The sequence below is a fragment of the Notamacropus eugenii genome, chromosome 1 (assembly GCF_028372415.1).
Source record: "Notamacropus eugenii isolate mMacEug1 chromosome 1, mMacEug1.pri_v2, whole genome shotgun sequence".
NCBI classification, from domain to species: Eukaryota; Metazoa; Chordata; class Mammalia; order Diprotodontia; family Macropodidae; genus Notamacropus; species Notamacropus eugenii.
The window spans coordinates 665,733,139-665,753,099 of record NC_092872.1 but is presented as its reverse complement, the minus strand read 5'-3'; the positions used below and the strand labels follow the sequence as shown (position 1 = coordinate 665,753,099).

Here is a 19,961-nt window from a genome sequence, read left to right as displayed (position 1 = left end):
CTGAAGTCATAGCCAGTCAATGGCAAAGCTAGGGTTTAAATCTAGGTTCTCTGATTCCAAATTTAGCACATTTTCAGCCACACCTCACTTAATAAATGAATTCTAAAATTGCACACCTTCAGAGACCATTCCATATTATTCTGAATCATAGAATTTTAGAGCTGAAGGGAAAAATAGACAGCATCTAAACCCTTTCATTTACAAATGAAAGAAATGAGGCCAAGTTACTTAATGAGCCCACCCAGTTAGTGCAAGTTAATTGATTTACATTGATTAATCTTAATAAACATAGCAGCCTGAGCCCATTAGGTGAAATTTCAGTAAGTGCCTGACTGGACTTGACTTAGGTTTGTGGTAAATGGAAAAAAACCCCCACTTCTTCCCAGTTGCCACAGACGTCGGGTTTTGTTTTTTTTTTAATAGTTGCAATCAGTTTATTAAGAGATGATTGACTAGGCACATGCAATAGTGACTTCAACTTCTACACCTGGTTCAATGCTGATAGGAGTGATCTATTAAACAATTTCAGGACTGTGCAAAACAATAAGGTGTTTGTGAATTCTCATCTGAGATTGATCCCAAGTCTTGGAACCTTCACAGCAAGGAGTTTTTCTAGTGGTGATCTGAAGTGTCTTAGTGACCATTCAAACAGGTCTCTTCACTTTCCAGTTCTTTTCTTTGGCTCCTCTAATTAGGTCAGCGCTCACTTTCTCCAGTGATTTCACATTTCAGCTGGTGAGGGTGACGCAGTTCTGTAAATGACCACTTTGGGCTCCACAGGTGTCTTATGGGTGTCTTTTGAATGGCAGTAGAGTGACTTCCTGACCGACTTATTCCTCCATCAGAGCAAACAGCAGTGAGTCAGAAAGAGGAGAGGCAGGGACTGCTGACTCCACATGACTGCAATGGTGTTGTTTTCACCAAAGAGAGACAACAGGCTTTTTTTGGGGGGGTGGAGTGGGGAGGGGAGAATGGGAGAGAGGGTCTGAAAAATTATCCCTTCATGTTGCTTCAGTCTGTCCCCTTTCTTAATCTTTTCCTTGACTCTCACTAGAACTTGAGTCAAGCAAGCTTATATTCAACATGAGAAAAACAAAGCTTATTCCTTTCCTTACCTGATTCCACTAAGGGGAGTGTCCTTATAAACTGAGTTGAAATTAATTAATGCTAATGTAGTTTAATGTATATATCCTATATTTTGTGGAGGGGGTGTTCAAGAAGGACTAATACTTCTAGTGGAAGGGCCATTCATCCACCTTTGGTATTTTACTTGGCACTTAACTCTCACCTGTAGATCCAAGAAGCTGTACCATGTGCAGTGGCCACACCCTGGTAAACGCTTTCAGCAGATGAACTAAACCAAGTTGATGGTTATCAACAGACCTTGAACCCATTGATGAGTTACAGGCTTGTCCACACCAAGCATGTAAAAACTTCCCTCTGCAGTATCAGTGGGTGAGAACAATTTGTTCCAATAGCCATGAAGGTGGCTGGAGCAGGTGCTGTGGAGGATTTTGGGGTCTGGTCAGATATCTAAGATGCCAAAGTCACTGCATCCTGGGCCATCTTCAGTCATTTTGACTTTGCTCAGGAAGGGAGAGGCTAATGACTTTGGGCAACTCTGCCTCACTTAAATCCGTTTCACCTAGGAATCAATATCTAACCCTGAGATGTCCTGGGTCCTCTTTAGAAACTAAGCATAAACAATAACAACTTCAGTTTTTACCAGTATCTCCCTCATTAGAATATAAGTTCCTTGAGAACAGAGACTGTTTTTGCCTTTCTTTGTATCCCCCAGCACTTAGCATGGGGCTGGGCACATATGAAGCCTTTAATAAATGCTTGTTGATAGACCAACTCACTGATGACTCAGGAAGCAGTTTCAGACTCCCAGGAACAAGCATTTATTAAGGAATTACCAAAGTTGAGTGAAGGGGTCTCTTCTGTGAACTTTGAAGGTCACTTGTTTGTCCGAAGGAATCATTCTTATTTTGAAACTGATTTTCTTATTTGCATTTCACGGTAAGTCTCTTGGTGAGGGAAAATGAAATTAGCCTTGTTGTTGGCTAAATGATCTCCTGACAGGGATTTCTGACTGCCTTTGCGGGAGGTTGGACTCGTCTTTATTTCATTCAGCTAGTGGGATGCTCTTGCATATAGTGGACACCCAATTTATTTGTTGATAAGGTCATGGAATCATCGAATCTTTGGGCTTGGAGACAATTAAAAGGCTCATCTGGGGCAAGCCTTAATAGTGTTTTCTTTCACTTGCCCAGGGATGCGTTTGCTTACTTATTTCTTTTTCATCTTAAATTAGAGCTAGTAGTCCTGATGGGTTATAATTGCTTTAAATGGTTCTACTCACAAGGGCAGGACTGAAATGTCCATTTAGAGGATCTGTGGCTTAACTAAATAAGAACAGATGATTGCTAAGGTCGCTTTCAGCTTTAGCGTCTATGATATAATGAGATTTCTGCAGATAGGCTTTAACCCCTACATAATATATAGTCATCTAAGACAAAAGAAACATAACCTTTACAAAGCTGCAACCTTTAGAATTCAAAAGGAAACACTGAGGGAGAAGAATTGGCAGTAGGTTTCACAGTGAAATAATTGATGATGGAGCAATACTGTTTCTGGTGTTAATACAAGGCTGTTTTTTTTTTAAGCATCATCAGAAATGGAGGTGAAGAAGTATTTGCTTTACTTTGGAGGAAACAGTAAATGGGAAAGCTAAATAAATAAAAAGATCCCAAGAACGTGAGGTGTTAGAGAGGACTTATCTTTTAATTCTTCACAGTTAGAACTAGGTATACTTCTCACTCATATTTTGGATGGGCATATCTGGAATATTGAGAAAGTGTACTTAAAAACAAGGTGCTCCCTTCTGCTTCAGGTTGCCTTAATACTATTAAGTGAAAAACCAGAAGCCAGTCAATCAAGAAACTTGAGAATAAAGTTGGAACTGGAAGAACAGGGCGGTGAACTAGGTTTAGACAACCCAGTTAGACAAATCAGAAACTGCATTTGATCAGGAAGAGAAACCCCCATTTTGCTCCATGCAAAGGCATGGAAGAGGAAGATAGATTATTGTGGGCATGGAATAGCAATAGGCTAGTTTGATGTGGGAGTGGTGGGGGAGATCTGTGAGCTCCCCACTCTTGGATTAGATCATAGAATACCAGAAGAGAATTAATGCATAGTAATGCTAAAAAGGTAGGTTGGAAGGGCTTTAAATGTGAAACAGAGGGGTTCACATTTGATAACTAGGAGTATTAGGGAAGTCATTGGAGTTTACTGAAGAGGAGAGCCTGTGTTTGAAAAAAACTCACTTTAGCAGCTACATGGAGAGAAGGGAAAGACTTGAAGGTGAAAGGTAGTTACTGCAGTAGTCCTTGCAAATAATGATGAGGGTCGAAAAAAGAGTGAGGAGCATATGAATGGACTGGTGGGGACATATATGACAGATGTCATGAAGACTGAATAGGCAGATTTGGAAATTGATTGGATATATGGAATGAGGGAAAGTGAAGACTTGGAGATGACTCCAAGATTGTGAACTATGCATAAAATCTTTCTAGTTTTCAATAAAGATTGGAAAGTCCTATGGTTAAGTGTGAAAAGACTAGAAATACACAAAATGAAAGAAATGCTAATCAGAATGAATCACTGTCACCTGTACCTGTCCTGATAATTCGAATTCAATCAAATATTTATGAAGTAACTGCTATGCAAGAGGAACTGTATATATAAGGCAGTGAGTATATCAAAATGAAAAATGCAAAACTGCTTCTTTGCATAGGTGGGGGAAATGGGTATGGAACATTGCATATATAATAGCAGACTTTGTTGGTGTGTTGATTTATCTTGCTGAACTATTTTTTTCTCCCCATAATTGATGATTCTCTGAGAGAGGGATGAAGAGGGCATAATGAGAAATGCAGGAACTATAAAAATAAAATATAACAATAAAGCTAATTTTGAAAAACTGAGTTTGAAAGGCAAAGAGTTTTAAGAGTATGATTTTAGTGGGACCCAAGCAGAAGGGAGGGAAAGCTAGGTGGCATGGTGGATAGAGCGCCAGCCCTGGAACTCAGGAGGACCTGAGTTCAAATCCTACCTTGGAGAATTATTAGCTGTGTGATGCTAGGCAAATCACTTAATCTTGCTTGCCTCAGTTTCCTCATTTTCAAAATGAACCGGAGAAGGAAATGACAAACTACTCCAGTATCTTTGCCAAGAAAACCCCAAATGTGGTCACAAAGAGTCTGATATGACTCATTGACGAAACAACAACAAAGCAGAGGGGAGTGATAGGGAACTGTGAGGGAGCGTCTATGAGGGACATACACAGTAGCTCGAACATCAGATACAAATACATGTATGTTTACAGTATACAAGTATACTTAGAAGTATATATACAACGCACATAAAAACAAAGGCTAAGTAATTGTGGGGGAGAGTGCACCAATAATTACATGAAAGGTTTCACGTAGAAGATAGTATTGATCTGAGTCTTGAAGGAAACCAGGTATTTATATGTATATATGTATATATATGTGTGTGTGTGTGTGTGTGTGTGTGTGTGTATGTATATGTACAGAGAGAGAGCTAGCATTTATATGGCACTTTAAGGTTTATAATGCACTTTAAAAATATGACATTTATCCTCATAATAACCCCGGGAGATTATACCCATTTTACAGATGAGGAAACTGAGACAGACAAAGGTCAAGTGACATGACCAGAGTCACTCAGCTAGTAAATGTCTGAGGTTCAGTTTGAACTTGGGTCTTCCTGACTTGAGGTCCAGTACTCTAATAATCATTGCACCACGTAACTGCCTTAAGTATATGTATATTTGTATCTGTATGTGTGTGTTTATGTACATTTATCACATGTATGTATATGAATATTTATATTTCATGGAGTTTTAGGATGTAAAGCTGAAAGGGATCTCACCTTGGAGACAAAAACAATGATATTAATGACAATAGCTGGCATATGTGTATGTATATCCACAGGCACATATATGAGCACAAAGGCATACATATATAGCATGTGGTATGTATATACACGTGTGCACACATATACATATATGAACACGAACACACAGCCACACATATCTCTGTGTGTTTGTATGTTGTGTGTATACATACATATATGTGTGTATATGTATATGTATATGTATATATGCATGTATACTTAGCCTGGGATTTCATCCCTGTAGGGATGTTCCTCATTGTGAAGAACTACCCTTTCCAGTGCATATCACCACCTGTTCTGCAACTTCTAGAACTTAGAGGTTTAGAGAACAGCCTGGAACACTGAAAGTTTACATGATTTGTCCAGGATGGCACAGCCAGTAGGCACCACTTATATAAGCACGTATCTATATATAGTATATTTGTACAATAATTACACTCGTGTACATATCACATATATCTATACACATACAAGTATATTTAAATGTATATGCATGTGTGTGTATCTGCATGTGTTTTTTTAGATCTATATCTATTCTATAACCCCATGATTCTAGAAAGATTAAGCCATACCTATCTCTTCTATAAAGGCAAGTTCAGGGTGGAGTAATGCCAAAGAATGAATGAATTATAAAGGTCATCTCCCACCTCTCTCACATGTCATCAGAGAATACCCTAGGGATATCAGATCAGTTTCATGCGACCAGTCCTAGAAATCATAAGGGTGCAGGAGGGAAATGCTGTGGGAACACAGATCTAGGGCTCAGCGTACCAGGCTCACAGCAGAACATCATGGTTTCCCAGCTGTGTGTACCCTAAGAGGTGGTGACTGTGACTGGTGCAAAAGCCCACTTGCAGACTGAGATCTTTTTATTTCCTCGAAGCTGGGTGCTCTATTGCTGCTGCTACTCTATGACCTCACTCTGGACCTGATTCTGAATTCCTGTGCAGTTTGCTTACTTGGGTTTATATATAGATCAGTAGCTCCTCCCTTGGTGAATCATCTCACTGGTTCAAGTGAAAACCTCAGGAGTCTGTTGGGATTCAGGGTTGTTTTCAATGTCAGCCTGTCCTATCTAAGAACCTGAAATTATCCTCCTAACCTTCCAATGGAAACCTTGTACACAGTAGGTGTTCAAGAAATGTTTATCTAGTTGAAGGAGCCACACAGGCTTCCTTCCGATTGATCCAAGCAGGCGCCTCCTGTTCATGGTTGTGACTCTACCTCCCTTGGTGATTTCATTAGCATTCTTCCTCTGAGTGGGAGAAAGGCACAGGAGGAAAAGGCAAAGTCTGAGAGAGGAGAGAGAGAGACATTTCATTTAGAGAAAGGTTTCTGAATCAAGAAGACATTGTTCTTCAACTAGGTTTTCTCCTAAGGAAGAAAATAGCACACCAGGACTTGTTTATGAGAGAGAGACACAGAGATAGAGAGGAGAAAGAGACAGAAACAGAGAGAGACAGACAGACAGAGACAGAGACACAAAGAGAGACAGAAAGAGAGAGAGAGAAGGAAAATGGGACTCTTGTGGGATGAGGGAGAGAGAGAAGTGGAAGGAGGGAAGTAGAAAAAAGATATACATTGTCATTTGAAAGTGAAAAATCCTAGTCACTAGGTCAGGCAGCTAATAAGCATTTATTAAGTGCTTTCTATATGCCAAGCACTATGCTAAGCACTGGGAATACACAGAAAGGCAAATACAGTCCCTGTCCTCAAGGAACCTCACGTTCTAATAGGGAGTAGTGCAGGTAAATGTATAACAACTGACTGGGGGTGGGGCAGGGGAACATACACACAACACATTTTTAAATTTAATCCACATTATTATCTTCTCCATCATTGTCTTAAGTCTAGTCTAATCAACAAAGCAATCATTTGAGCCTTGAGCTGTTGCATTTGCCGATTTCTTACCCCCCCAAATCTAACTATCTGCTCTCAGGAGTTGGTACGAGCTGGCTCCAGCACACTCCTGGCAGAGGCAACATATAAATAACTAGATACCTCCTTGATATGTACAGAGTAGATGGAAAGAAATCTCCAGGGAGAAGAGACTAATATCGGGGAGGAACCAGCAAAGGCCTATTAAACAACAATGAAAGGCTTGTCAAAGTAAGGATTGTAAACCTCTGTCCTTATTCGCTCTTTCCTTCTCATTAGAATCATGGAACTGAGAACAGAAACTGACCTTGGAGGTCATCATCAAATCCGCTCATTTCACAGAAAAAACAAGACCCACAAAACTCAAATAATTTGCCCCAATGTCACTCAGAGATGAGACTCAAATGCAGCTCCTTTGACTCCAGATCCAGTCAATCCCCAACCCCCACATATTTCCGGACCATCCCTATTCCTGATCAGCCACCAAAATTTCCTTACTTAGATTATCTTGACTTTCAACTTTAATAACTCTTTAGGCACACACTCAAGCTAAGGGGGAATAAATCATCATACAGTTGCATACTTTTATTCAGAATGAAAGATTGCTCTTTTTCTAAACGAGCCAGGAGATGAACACATTGTTAATATTATTCTTTTATTGGCTGGGAACTTTTTCTTAACACTCTGTGTATGTGCTGCTGTTATACTATTGGGTGGCACAGAAAAATCCTCCCCCACCTCCTCTGCTTTGCTCTCCTGTTCTAGCTCAAGAGGAATGGATAATTACATCATGAATCCTCCTGGACTGTGCTTGATGGCACACAAGCCACCAGGCACCAACTGTTCTACTATATTTAGCTGACATGAAGTCATTCCCTGGAATTAATTATCTGCTGCATCTCTGTTCATTCTAGGGGCAATTAGTGCTTTGTTATCTAGTGCTCCCGAGGCTTATATCCCCACTGTTTTGCATATTTTTGCTCCTTAAACATGTTGAAAGGGGCTAACAGGACAAAGATGCTGGGGATTGGGGATTGGGGAACTGAAGCTGAAATGACAGCCAGTGTAAGCCTGGGAGGGTCCCTGAGGCCCTGCAGAATAATCAGTCTCTTCAGAAAAAACTCTGAGAAGCCAACCAAGTCTAGCAGAGTTAGATATACCTAGGTAGCATAGGGGACACTTCCTTGATGTGATTCCAAGGGCTCTTGAGAAGCAAGCTCCCTCCAAGTCTTTCCCGTCTCTCTCTTAAAGTCAAAACCTAGTTTGTTCCCTCTAGATAACTTCTTTGATTACTGTGAAAATGCAAATACTCCTAAAGTCAGGCATTTAACTGTTATTAGTCCTTGAAACCTGCCATCAAAGAATCGAGTATTTATTAAGTGCCTACTATATTTCAGGCACTGTACTAGCCACTGAGTATGCAAATACAGTGGATGAAATAAGCCCTAGTCCAAGGATTTTAGATTTCTCTTAAAGGGGAAAAAATGCATGCTTAAGCATATGCAGCATAAATATGAAGAGAATAAATCAAAGTTGTTAACTATGAGGTAGTATGGGAAATAGGGCACAAGCAGTTGGCAGGGATTGGGAAAGGTTTCATGAAGCAGGAAGTGCTTGAGCTGTGCCTTGAAGGAAGAATGGAATTTGTGAGGTAGCAGGAAGGAGGCAATGCATTCCAGGCATAGGGAACAACTAGTACAAAGAGAGAGGAGAGTTGGAATTTTGGGCATGAAGGACAGAGAGAAGGCCAGTTTGGTTGGATCACAGAGTACCAGAGAGATAATAACACACTGAAACCAAAAACATAGGTTGCAGCAAGGTTGTGAAAAGCGAGAGCCAGTGAAATTTATTGAGTAGAGAAGTGACATGATTATAAATCTGTGCTTAAGGAAGATCAGTTTGGTCAAAGTATAGAGGATAGACTGGAAAAGCAGGGAGACCCAGCTAGCAAACCATTAGAGTAGAGCTATCAAATGCATGGTTCTCCTGTACCTCCAACACTCCCAAGTGCAACCTGAAGCATATTAAAATGTAATTGGGAAATGTTTAACAAAATAAATAAAAGTGGATTTAGAACCTAGATAATGTGGTTTTCTAAGTCAACATGAGGCAGGAATCCTTAGGTACAATTTAGTGGATCCTGTTTCTATGTGAGTTTGATACCACTGTATTACAACGATCTAGGTGAAAGGTGATACTCCCATATTAGGGAAGGGACAATGTCAGAGGAAGGGGGTATATTTGAGAGTTATTGTAAAGGTACAAATGGCAACTGATTGGATATGGTGATTAATAGAGAAGGAAGAATCAAGATAACCCTTCAGTTACTAGCCTGGGTCAATGGGAGGATTGTGATGCCCTCTAATAAAAGAGAAGTAGAGAAGAGTAGAGAGTTTTTTGCAGAAAGATATGAGTTCACTTTTGGGCAGGGTTTGGTATTAGTTGCAAGGAAGAGGAAAAGGAGGGATGACAACAGATTATTATCGGATAAAGTAATTTCAAAGTTTGTGAATGTGGAGCAATTGTGCATTAGCAAGATTGAGGGTATGACTATCTTTATATACAGCTCTGGTGGGGTAGACAAGTAGCTCATTTGAAATGAGGAAGTAAAAGTTAAGAGTGCTTGAAGGAGAATTAATTAGATGAAGTCCCCAAATATGAAGGCAAGAGTTAAGGAGGAAGGACTGTGAGTCAAGCATTACACTTGATAAGGAAGGAAAAAGAGTGTCCTGGAGGTTACTAGACAGTAGCCACCAGAATCTCGATTGGGTTATAAATATAAATTGAATAAACCTCAAAGGAAAAGAGGTTACTGAAAGGCAGAGGAAAGACTGGAAGTGGCAATGGGGAGTTACCCACACACACACCAAAACCAATGAGTTGAGGGTTTGAGTGAAAGTGCAACCAGAATTGGAAAGGGTTGCCAAGAAAGCTGTCTCATCAAGAGGGAGTCAGATTTCAGTGAGTTCAAGAAGGCAGAGAAAACAAGAGAGGAAAAGATTTAAGATAAAAGTTAATTTACTACTTATATGAGCTGGCATTCTAGAGAGCACAGTGAAAGGGAGTTTTAGAGTGAGATTGGTTGGATTGCAAGAGATAGGAACAAGGGAATGGTCAATGGGGGATGGAGAATGAAGCTTTAACAATGGTAGCTGGGGTTTCAGAATCACTGGGATGGGGTGGGTATGATGGAGTAGAAGTATGAATCACGGAGCAGTAAGTTTAGGTAGGTTATTATTTTCTAGAGGAATTCAGCCTTGAATGAAGTTGTCCCAGTACATCAGGCAGCTGCATGTGGCTAGGAAATGGGTAGATGGGGAAGAATGACCACATGGAGGATACCTCAGGGGAAATAAGATAACCTTCCCCCAGCCCACCATCACCACCTCTATGGAGCTCCCTACAGTGTAAGTGTAGGTGGCCAATGGCCTGAAAGTGTGCCTGCATGCAGGTAAGGCAAATTCTGTTGAGATGTTGATGGCTGGGTAGGGTGTTTGACATGTTGAATTTGCGAAGCCTCTTGGACATACAATTTCTAATAAGAAATGTTGTCGTGGTCCTAAAGCCCAAGGGACAGACTGGAGCTGGTTATATAGATCTATGAGTTGTTGGCATAGAGATAATAACTATACTCATGGTAGCTAAAGAGGTCACCAAGAGAGAAAAGGTGTGTGTGTATGTGTGTGTGTGTATGCATATGCATATGTATGCACACATACATGTAAATATATGTGTATAAATGTATGCACATATATATACATATACATATATATATGTTAGGGGCCTAGGACAGAACTTTGGGGGAAAACTGACTATTAGGGTTGTGATAAGAATGATCAGACATGTAAGCAGAGAACCAGGAAAAAATAGTGTAATGAAAGTCCAAAGAAGGGAGAAAATTCAAGAGGAGAGAAGATTCAAGAAGAAATGGTGATTAAGTATTAAATGAAGCAAATAGGTTGAGAAGATTAGGACTAAAAAAAGATTAGAATTAAAAAAAAGAAATTAATACATCATTTGATTTTGACAATATATGCAATACTCCACGTCTCAAATCTACAAAGAAAGGAAGAACATGCAATTTCTTAACTCTTCCAGGGTTAAGCTTGGTTATTATAGTTACATAGTTTTTGGTTTCATTTTTTTTGTTCTTTTCATTAACATTGTTTTCACAGTATGTATTCTTTTCCCATTTCTACTTCCTTCACAGTTCATCAGTTCAAGTAAATCTTCCCATGCTTCTTTGAAGTCATCATCTTAACCTTGATATGCACATGTCCAGGTTTAGAATCAGTCTTGTAAAATCCGACATTTCAGAGACCCTAGGACAATTGGATGAACCTGACCACTTGCAAGAGAAGTTTCTTTATTGGAGAAGATGGACAATGACAAGAGAAGCAGCCCAAGTTGGTCAGGAGATATGCACTATGAAGGGAGAGTTCAGAGCTGAGGTAAAATGTATCAATACCCATTTAGCAGTCCCAAAGCTTTATATTCTAATGAAGTTTAAGTATCAATCTCCTGGGAGAAGAATAAGTGTAAGTAAAATGACTAAGTTCTGTTTTAAGTCTTTCTATTAATAGGCATTTATGGTTTGTGTTTACTATTTCTTTTGTGTATCAGAAATAAATACCTGTCCCATTCATATGGTACATTGAATATGTTCCTACTCTTCTCCTTGAGGAGATTCTAAACAAAAGGCAAGCCCTAATCCTTAAGCAATTGTCCCTGGTGAGTGTGTAATAAATCAGAGAGTGTGAGAAAAGAGAACCTAATTCCTTTCGCTAGAAGTCAGGCTCTCCCAGGACTAAACTCAGTCTGGATTAAGTGTGGTTCCAGAATAGATGGATCCTTCCTAGGTAGAAAAGAAGTAGATACAGTGCCTCAGTCCCGTGGGCCCATCAATGACTCCTAATGTTAGATTTTCTTTGTCCTCATCACACTCTACCTTATATGATAACTATTTATGTATGTCTTCCCTCTCGCCCTACCCTGGCCCCCACCGTTCAGTTTTAAAGCGTCTTGAAAGTTGATCTGTGTTTTAATTATCTTTGTATCCTTAGCACCAAGTACCTTATATCATAGTTGCTGAATACGTATTTGTTGAACAGAACACAAAAATCAAAGTACAGAATCATGGAATTTTAGAGCTGAAAAGAACTTTAATGATCTGATCAAGCTACACGTCCTTTTAAACTTAAAAACGATGCACCTATGAGCTAGTCCATCCCTTAATGTCACAGATCAAGAAAACGTGACTCAAATACATCTTTATGCTTTGTCTGAGGTCACATAAGCAGTAAATGGAAAATTCAATATAATTTTATGTTGCATATAACTTGAATATGGACTACCAATTCTATGGGAATGTGTTTGTTTAAAGTAAGTTCTGTTGATGCTTTTTGGTTTCATATTATAGTAATTTTTAGAAATATCTCCCTGCCCACTCCCTTTAAATTGAAGCCTTCCTTGTAACAAAGGAAAACAGTCAAGCAAAAACAACCAACACAGTTATCACATCCGACCACATATGGAACATTTTGCCCTTGTAGCTATCTGTTTCTTTGCTAAGAGATGCAGAGATAGGTTTCAGTATCTTTTCTCTGAGTCTGTTACTGTTGGGGTTTTTTGGTTTGTTTTTTAAATTCCTCAGGGTTCAGATTCCTATTAGTGTTCTTTTCATTTATATTTTTATAATAATTATAAATTGTTCTAATTTTGCTTCATTTCATTCTGCATCAGTTGATAGAAATCTTCTATGGGAATATTAATAAATCAAATAACAACACACAAAAAAAGAAACCTTTACAATGAATCTTAGAGAAATTTTAGTTCAGTCCCTTTAGTCTGTAGATGAAGAGACTGAAACCCAGAAAGGTTAAGTGACTTTATTCTAGGGGCAGTACTGACCCAAGGATTATACTACATTACGCTCTCCTTCCCTCCCTATTTCTCTCTCCTCTCTCTCTCTCTCTCTCTCTCTCTCTCTCTCTCTCTCTCTCTCTCTCTCTCTCTCTCTCTCTCTCTCTCTCCTTCTGTGTATCTGTCTCTCTTTGTCCCTGTCTCTGTCTCTCTGTCTGTCTCTCTATCTTTCATTGCCTCCATCCTAGAACAGCTACAGAAAAATCTCCCAAAACAGACTTACTTATGTCCCATTTCTAGTATCTCCCCCAAACATAGGATCCTTTCCAGAATAGGTAGTCAATGTACAATATGGATATAAGGTAAAATTTTATTTTTTATTTCTTCTTAGAAAAAATAATGTTTAAGACACAAAAGAACTCAAAATATATATTAACAAATAAATACTTAAAGCAATAACCATCACACTCATCATGATCTTCCTGGGAAGAAAATGCCTGTGGTTGTTCAGTCATTTCTGACTCTTTGTGACCCCATTTGGAATTTTCTTGGCAAAGATATTGGAGAGGGTTGCCACTTCCTTTTCTAGATCATTTTACAGATGAGCAAACTGAGGCAAATAGGGTTAAGTGACTTGCTCAGGGTCACACAGTTAGTAAGTGTCTGAGGCCAGATTTAAATTGAGGAAGATGAGCCTTCAGGCCCAGCACTCTACCCATTGTGCCACCTAGCTGCCCCCAAAAGCCTTTTGTGGGATCAACTAAACAGGTATTTAGCATTGCCCTCAGATGCGCTCAGTTTTCTTACCTGTAAAAAAAAAAATGATTTGAAACAAAGAAATCTTCAAAAACAAAAATAGACAATTTTTAATCATTTTTGTCTGGATCTATGATTTTATTCAGACAGGCAGGTGGTACAGTGAATACAGCACTGGGCTTGGGATCCTGGAAGACCGATCTTCACGAGTTCAAACCTGGCCTCAGATACTTACTAGTTGTCTGACCCTGGGCAAGTCACTTAACTCTGTTCACCTCAGTTCCTCATCTGTAAAATGAGCTGGAGAAGGAAGTGATAAATCACTCTAGTATCTTTGCCAAGAAAACCCTAAATGGGGTCACCAAGAATCCAGCAAGACTGAAACAACGGAACAGCAGCACGATTTTATTGCTATGGGAACTTTCTGGTATGGAAATTCTTTTCACTTAATTGTTCAGTAACTTATTTTAAACATACTCTTAGAGTTACTGGGGGAGCTATGTGTAAGGAACTAGACGTGGACCCAGATCTCTCTGACTAAAAGACCGTCCTTATATCCATTATGCCAAGTTTGCTTGATCCATTTTGATTATATGAAACTAAAAAAGTTTTGAATAAACAAAATCAATGAAACTAGAACAAGAAGGGAAACTGTTGATTGGGGAAAATAGTTGCATTGAGTATCACTGATAAAGATCTAATATGCTTTTATTTTGATATATTCTTTCTTTAATAGGTTGGAATCAATTCTCTATGTAGGCACATATAGGGAACTGATACAACCATGTAAGAAAATGAACTATTCTCTATTAGATAAGTGGTGAAATGATATGAACAGTTTTCAGATTAGCAATCATTAATTATATGAACAAATTTTCCAAACCAACAATATGTTTATTAAAACAAATCTGAAGTTTCACATCATTCCCTGCAAATTGACAAAGATGATAAATGTTGGAAATACATATGTTGGAGGATCTATGAGAACATAGGTATATTAATACATTATTGTCTTCTAATCATCTTTGAAAACAATTTGGAAGTACAATATGCTAGAAATGTCACTAACTTGGTCATATCCTTTGCCCCAGTGAACACTTAAAGAGGACAAAGACAGAGGAAAAAAGTCCAAAATATGCCAAAATACTCATAGTGACACATTTGTGGTAATAAAAACTTGTAAACAAACTGAGTATTGATCATTTCAGGAATGGCTGAATGAATTGTGGTATATGAATATAAAAAAATATTGTGGTCCATAAGAAATGATAGAGAGGAGAAATTCAAAGAAAAATGGGAAGAAGTCAATAAATACATATTATGTGCCTAGCACCGTGCTAAGCATAGTGAGAATACACAAAAAGGCAAAAAGAAAAGCAATCCCTGCTAATAGACTGAAGAATAATTTTATAAAGATACAGAGAAAAGTAAGCAGAATTAATAGAACAATATACAGGGACCAAAATAATATACAGGGAAACTATATTGAAGTATATTAGCCAATGAGCATTTATTAAATACTTACCGTGCGATCGGCACCATGCCAAGAGCTAGTGATACGAAAAAGGCTAAAAACATCCATAAACATATTGATCAATTTTACTCCAGGACTAAAGATGAAACATTCCTATAACCTCTTGATAGAGAGAGGGTGGACCATTGGTTTAGAATGAGACATATGCTTTAATACATGGTCAATATCTTGGTCTATTTTCCTTAACTATACTTTTTAATAAGAGTTCTATGGGGACAGATGTTGGGAAATGACAGTGATGTCTAAAACGGCATAATAAAACATTCAAAGATTAAATTAAATCAAATGAGGGGTTGGGCTAGGACATCTCTCAAGTCCCTGAGTTCTGAATCTAGGATCCAATAATTATGCCGCCAAGTAGAAGAATTAAGGCCTCCAAGAAATTGAATTCAATCTTCCCCTTAATTGAGGGTCTAGACATGATCGATACCAGGCCAGTTTCTGGTTAGAACCTTCTCTTGATGCCTCACAGCCATTTGGAAAGCTGGTGAACTAAAAACAGGACCAGGCTGAGGGCTGCTGGCATGCTTCTTTCCCTGTGGCCTGCAGTCATAAAGGGAGGAGGAAGTAGCCAGAAGCCACTGAGCACAAACCCTCCCTGCCCCTTGTCCCTGTTGGCAGGATTTCCAGGTCATTAATTCCCCCAAACACGTCTACCTCCCTGTCAACAACCCTTGCCCTCTTCTGTCGATTATGATGCTTCTGGGGAGAAAGGAGGTGCTTGGCTGATCACAAAAGAGCTGGGATTCTAGCTTTGGAGACCTGCCCATTGTAAAAACTCTTACATGTTGTGAAGTCAAGGTTACACTTATAGTTCAATTCTTATTATCCCAGGGAAAATAAAAGTGATAGTTACAGACTGAGTCCCTGTCTCTCTCCTGCCACCCTGAAAGCCTTTGGGGGATAGGCCCTTCCCTTACCACGTCCACTGAACCTCATTTTACATTAGCCTCAAACAAAAGTAATTCTGCACTTCCAGAGGTATCCCAAAGTGGAGAGAAATCACCCTTAGAGCTGTCTCTGGTTTGGAATTATTCCTGCCAATGACTCACCCCTCAAAGAGGGTGATAAACCGCAGAGAGACCTTTGGCTGAGTGGCCTCACGGTTCAAAGGCTTGGCCCACATGCAGGGCCAGCCCCCTGTCCTGGAGGTAAGAGGACCTGGGAGCTGGACTGGATTTGTAAACCAACAATATTAGCTAAATTGGCACTAGGCAGAACACAATTTCAGCCACTTTTTTTCTTTGCTTGGCTCCAAGCTTCCACAGCAGAAATATACCACGCTTGTCTAATTCTCCTTTACGTGTGTATTTGTCTGTCCTGATATTTTTTCGCACTCTCTTTCCTCCAGTCGGAGCTGCTTTGAATTCCCTCCTTGCCAGTCCAGCTCCCAGAAACCGCCCGCCCCCACAGGTAAGTCTGTTGGGAGATTCACAAACAATTCCCCAGGCTGCCCTCAAGATGGCGCTCCGGAGCTGCTGCACAGCCCAGCAGCGCTTACGCAATCTTGTTTACCGGGCCTTCTCTGCAGTCATTTTTAGATCTAACATCACAGGATGCTAATTGGGCCAATGATTTCCCATTCCTTTTGGTGAAATGCCCTCTTTAAGGGCCTGAATAGACAATGAGAGGGTGTGTGTATGTGTGTGCATCCAGGCATGCACCCACTCTGACACTGGAGTTTTTACTGTTGTGTTTCCTGGAAAAACAACTGGAATTACATCTGGGCCTTGGCTTTGGCGGCAGAGGAGAAGCTGCCCTCTGTGGGTTTTCTTTTTTCTGCACTGTTCTAAGGCTGTGGGGAGACTGAGGGTCTGTCACTGGGAGGGGGTTGGGCAGAAAGTTTTGAGAAAAACTGAAAAAGCCCTCAAAGTGACTCAGTCTTTTTTTTTTTAGATAATACTCACTAGGGAGAACAGAAACCTAAACTTCACATTTGCACTTTAAGATTATGATGGTAAAGGAAACCAAGCTGCTTTGACCAAAGTAACCTTCTGATTCGTTGTGGGAAGATTCTTTAAGCTTTGGGGAACTACTTCAGTGGCTAAGAGGTCCCTTCCTACCTAGAACTAGAAGGGAGTGCTCTGGAGCCATAAATCCTACATCATAGGTTATTGACCTGGCATATTTCATCTGAGCAACTGTAAACCTCTGTTATTATCCCCATTTTACAGATGAGGAAGGCGAAGGCACAAAGAAACTAAATGAAAAGACTGTCATCCACCACAGGGACCTGCTACTCAGGCTCACTGAAAGTGAACACAGAAAATCATAAGGGGTTCATCCTCTGATAACTCTAGAGTGGTCGTTTGGGAGAGGGGTAGAGTGTCGGAAAGTAACTCCAGCAGAGTGCCTCAGAAAGCTGATCCACCCAAATCCTCAAAAAAGAAGAATCTAAAAAACACATTTGGAGATGCAGAAATAAAACATGTATGTACACGTGTGTGGGTATACATACATACATGTATGTGTGTGCATAAATATACATATATGTATACATACATGTTCGCTAGTGAAGTGGGAAGTCATAGTGACTCTATCCCCAGTTCATGTGATTAGACCTGGAAGGGATCTTAGAGGTCATCTATTCCTGCCCCACATTTTACACGTAAGAAAATGGTAGCCCAAAGAAATAAAGTGAGTTTCCCAAGGTTACACAGTTTGAGAGAGAGCTGGATGAAGTTGTTCTGACTGCCAACCACATATTCTTAATGCTGTGCTGGGATACCTCTCTTTCCTAAGGGCAAAGTACTTTGCAAACCTTAAAGTGCAACATAAATTGTCAGTTATTATTACAATGATGTTAAAATGAATTTACAAATAAAATAAAAATTATCATGATAATAGTTCTCATCAGATATTTGTCAGGAATTACACACACACGCACACACACAACCAAGGGACCTGGGTTTTCCGCCATCCGAGTGATTTTGGCTAACTCCATTAGAATGTGGCCTCCTTGAGGGCAGGGACTATGTTTTTGCCTTCCTTTACTTCTTTAGCACTTAAAACAGTGCCTAGCACCTAGTAAGTGCTTAATAAATACCTGTTGACATAGGTATTTATCTGAACCTCAGTTTCCTCACCTGTAAAATGAGAGGATTGGTCTAGATGAGTTCTAAAGCCCCTTTCCATTTGCATCTTTGAACTCAGAGACCTAAACTGCTGCACAAAAGTAAATCCAAAGAGGTGGACTCAAGAGGAGCTTGTACTCCAAAGAAATGACCACAGGAAACCAGGGAAACTGACAGATAGCTCCTGTGCATATATTATAGAGATGGGTACAGAGGCAACATGTAGAATACAAGGAAATTAATTGTGAAAGGAATCCAGCTTTTGAACATGCCTTAGTCTATCTAATTTGTGGAAGTAAGGTCTATGAACGTTAGGGAAACTGGTCGATCCTAAAAGGCAGGGAATGGGAAGATGGTACTGACTATTCATGGCCAAATGACCAAAAAGTAAATTTAGAATAGAGGACAAAAGAAAGCACTGGATCATGTTGAGTATGGAGGGGCCTTGGAGGGATATGAGGACTTGGAAATGATCAGGAAGAATGTTGGGTTATTCATAGAAGCACAGTCATCAGGGTCATAACGACAGTGTATGTGTCTTATCTCCCAGATAAATAGTGAATTTTGGGCAGCAGAAACCATGTCTTATATTTGTATGGCCCCACCCTCCCACCAAACACTTAATATACTTTTGGGTCCTTAGTAGGTCCAAAATAAATATTGATTGATTGTTGACAGAATGTCTTGTGGGAGTCACACAGTCAGTCTATCCTTTTGTGCCTGTGATGGTTGCTCTTGTTTAAAAGGTTTTCATTGGTTTCTCTGGATTTGACCTCTACTCCCTGACATTTTTCTCCCTCCCATCCCCCACCCCTAGGAGAGATTACTGAGCTATGATGGAGGTTTCCACCCCCTCCCATAATACTCTTCCCCATAGTTTGCCCCTAAATTGCCAAAGAGAAAGGAGTTGGCAATAAAACAGGGCTGCTAGTCGGCAAAGTTCCTTGATTTCAATAAAGCTCTTTATATATGTTGAGAATGCATTGTTACTCCATTTAAATGGATCTGAAGCTGGCCATTTGCTTCTTGTGCAAATGAAAGTATGAGTTGTGGCCCCAAAAGGAACCCACAGTAGCAGCAACTGCCCTCTTGCTAATTGTTCACTGTATGCTGTATCCTAAATAAGTTTTATGTTAAAATGCTTTTCAAATGCTTTTTAGGAGCTTTCTGCTCGTCAGGGAAATTATGTCCTCTAGGAGAGAGCTAGAGTTGAGTCAAAGCCAAACGTTCCTAGTATTGTCTTCTGGGTAACATGAGCCATAACAGATCGTTAAAGAGAAATTCCCTAAGATAGAAACTGACTCAGTTGCTAAGAGTTCAGGGAGTAAGAGTCCTACTTGACATTCAGGATATGTGTCAAATAAGGGAGTAGGTAGTATGGACAGCTGGACTTGGAGTCAAAAAGACCTACATTCCAATCCTGTCTTAGACCCTCTCTGTGTGGCCTTGATTAAGTCACTTAACTTATTTGTGCCAATATAAAAATAAGGAGGTTGAATTGGATAGTGTCTTTGGTCCCTTCCATGTCTGAATCTATGACCTTATGATCCTACAAAATCCAATTAGGTGATCCATAGTGTCCCTTACAGGTTCAAAATTCTGTAAATCTCTATAAAGGTAACTACCAGTACATGATAAAAACATGGTAACTACCAAATGAGGGTTACACATAACTAATGCCTTAAGGAATAAGGAGAGTAAAAGCTCACACATTGAGAAGGATGAGCATGGTCATGCTTGTGGATGTGGTAAAAGGGAGCTTCTTGGCTCAGAATTCATTAACTTTTCTGATTTCTATGGATCCCTCTCTGTAGAAAAGAATATTTGGATTGATATCCAGTGTACATTTTTCTTTGTTTCTTGGATTGTGT

General features: G+C 39.7%; 1 pseudogene; it reads right to left on the bottom strand.

Annotated features, from left to right (window-relative positions):
* Positions 1-452: 452 nt before the first annotated feature.
* Positions 453-19,961, bottom strand: part of LOC140519500 (small ribosomal subunit protein uS10-like) — a 44,660-nt pseudogene continuing 25,151 nt past the window's right edge.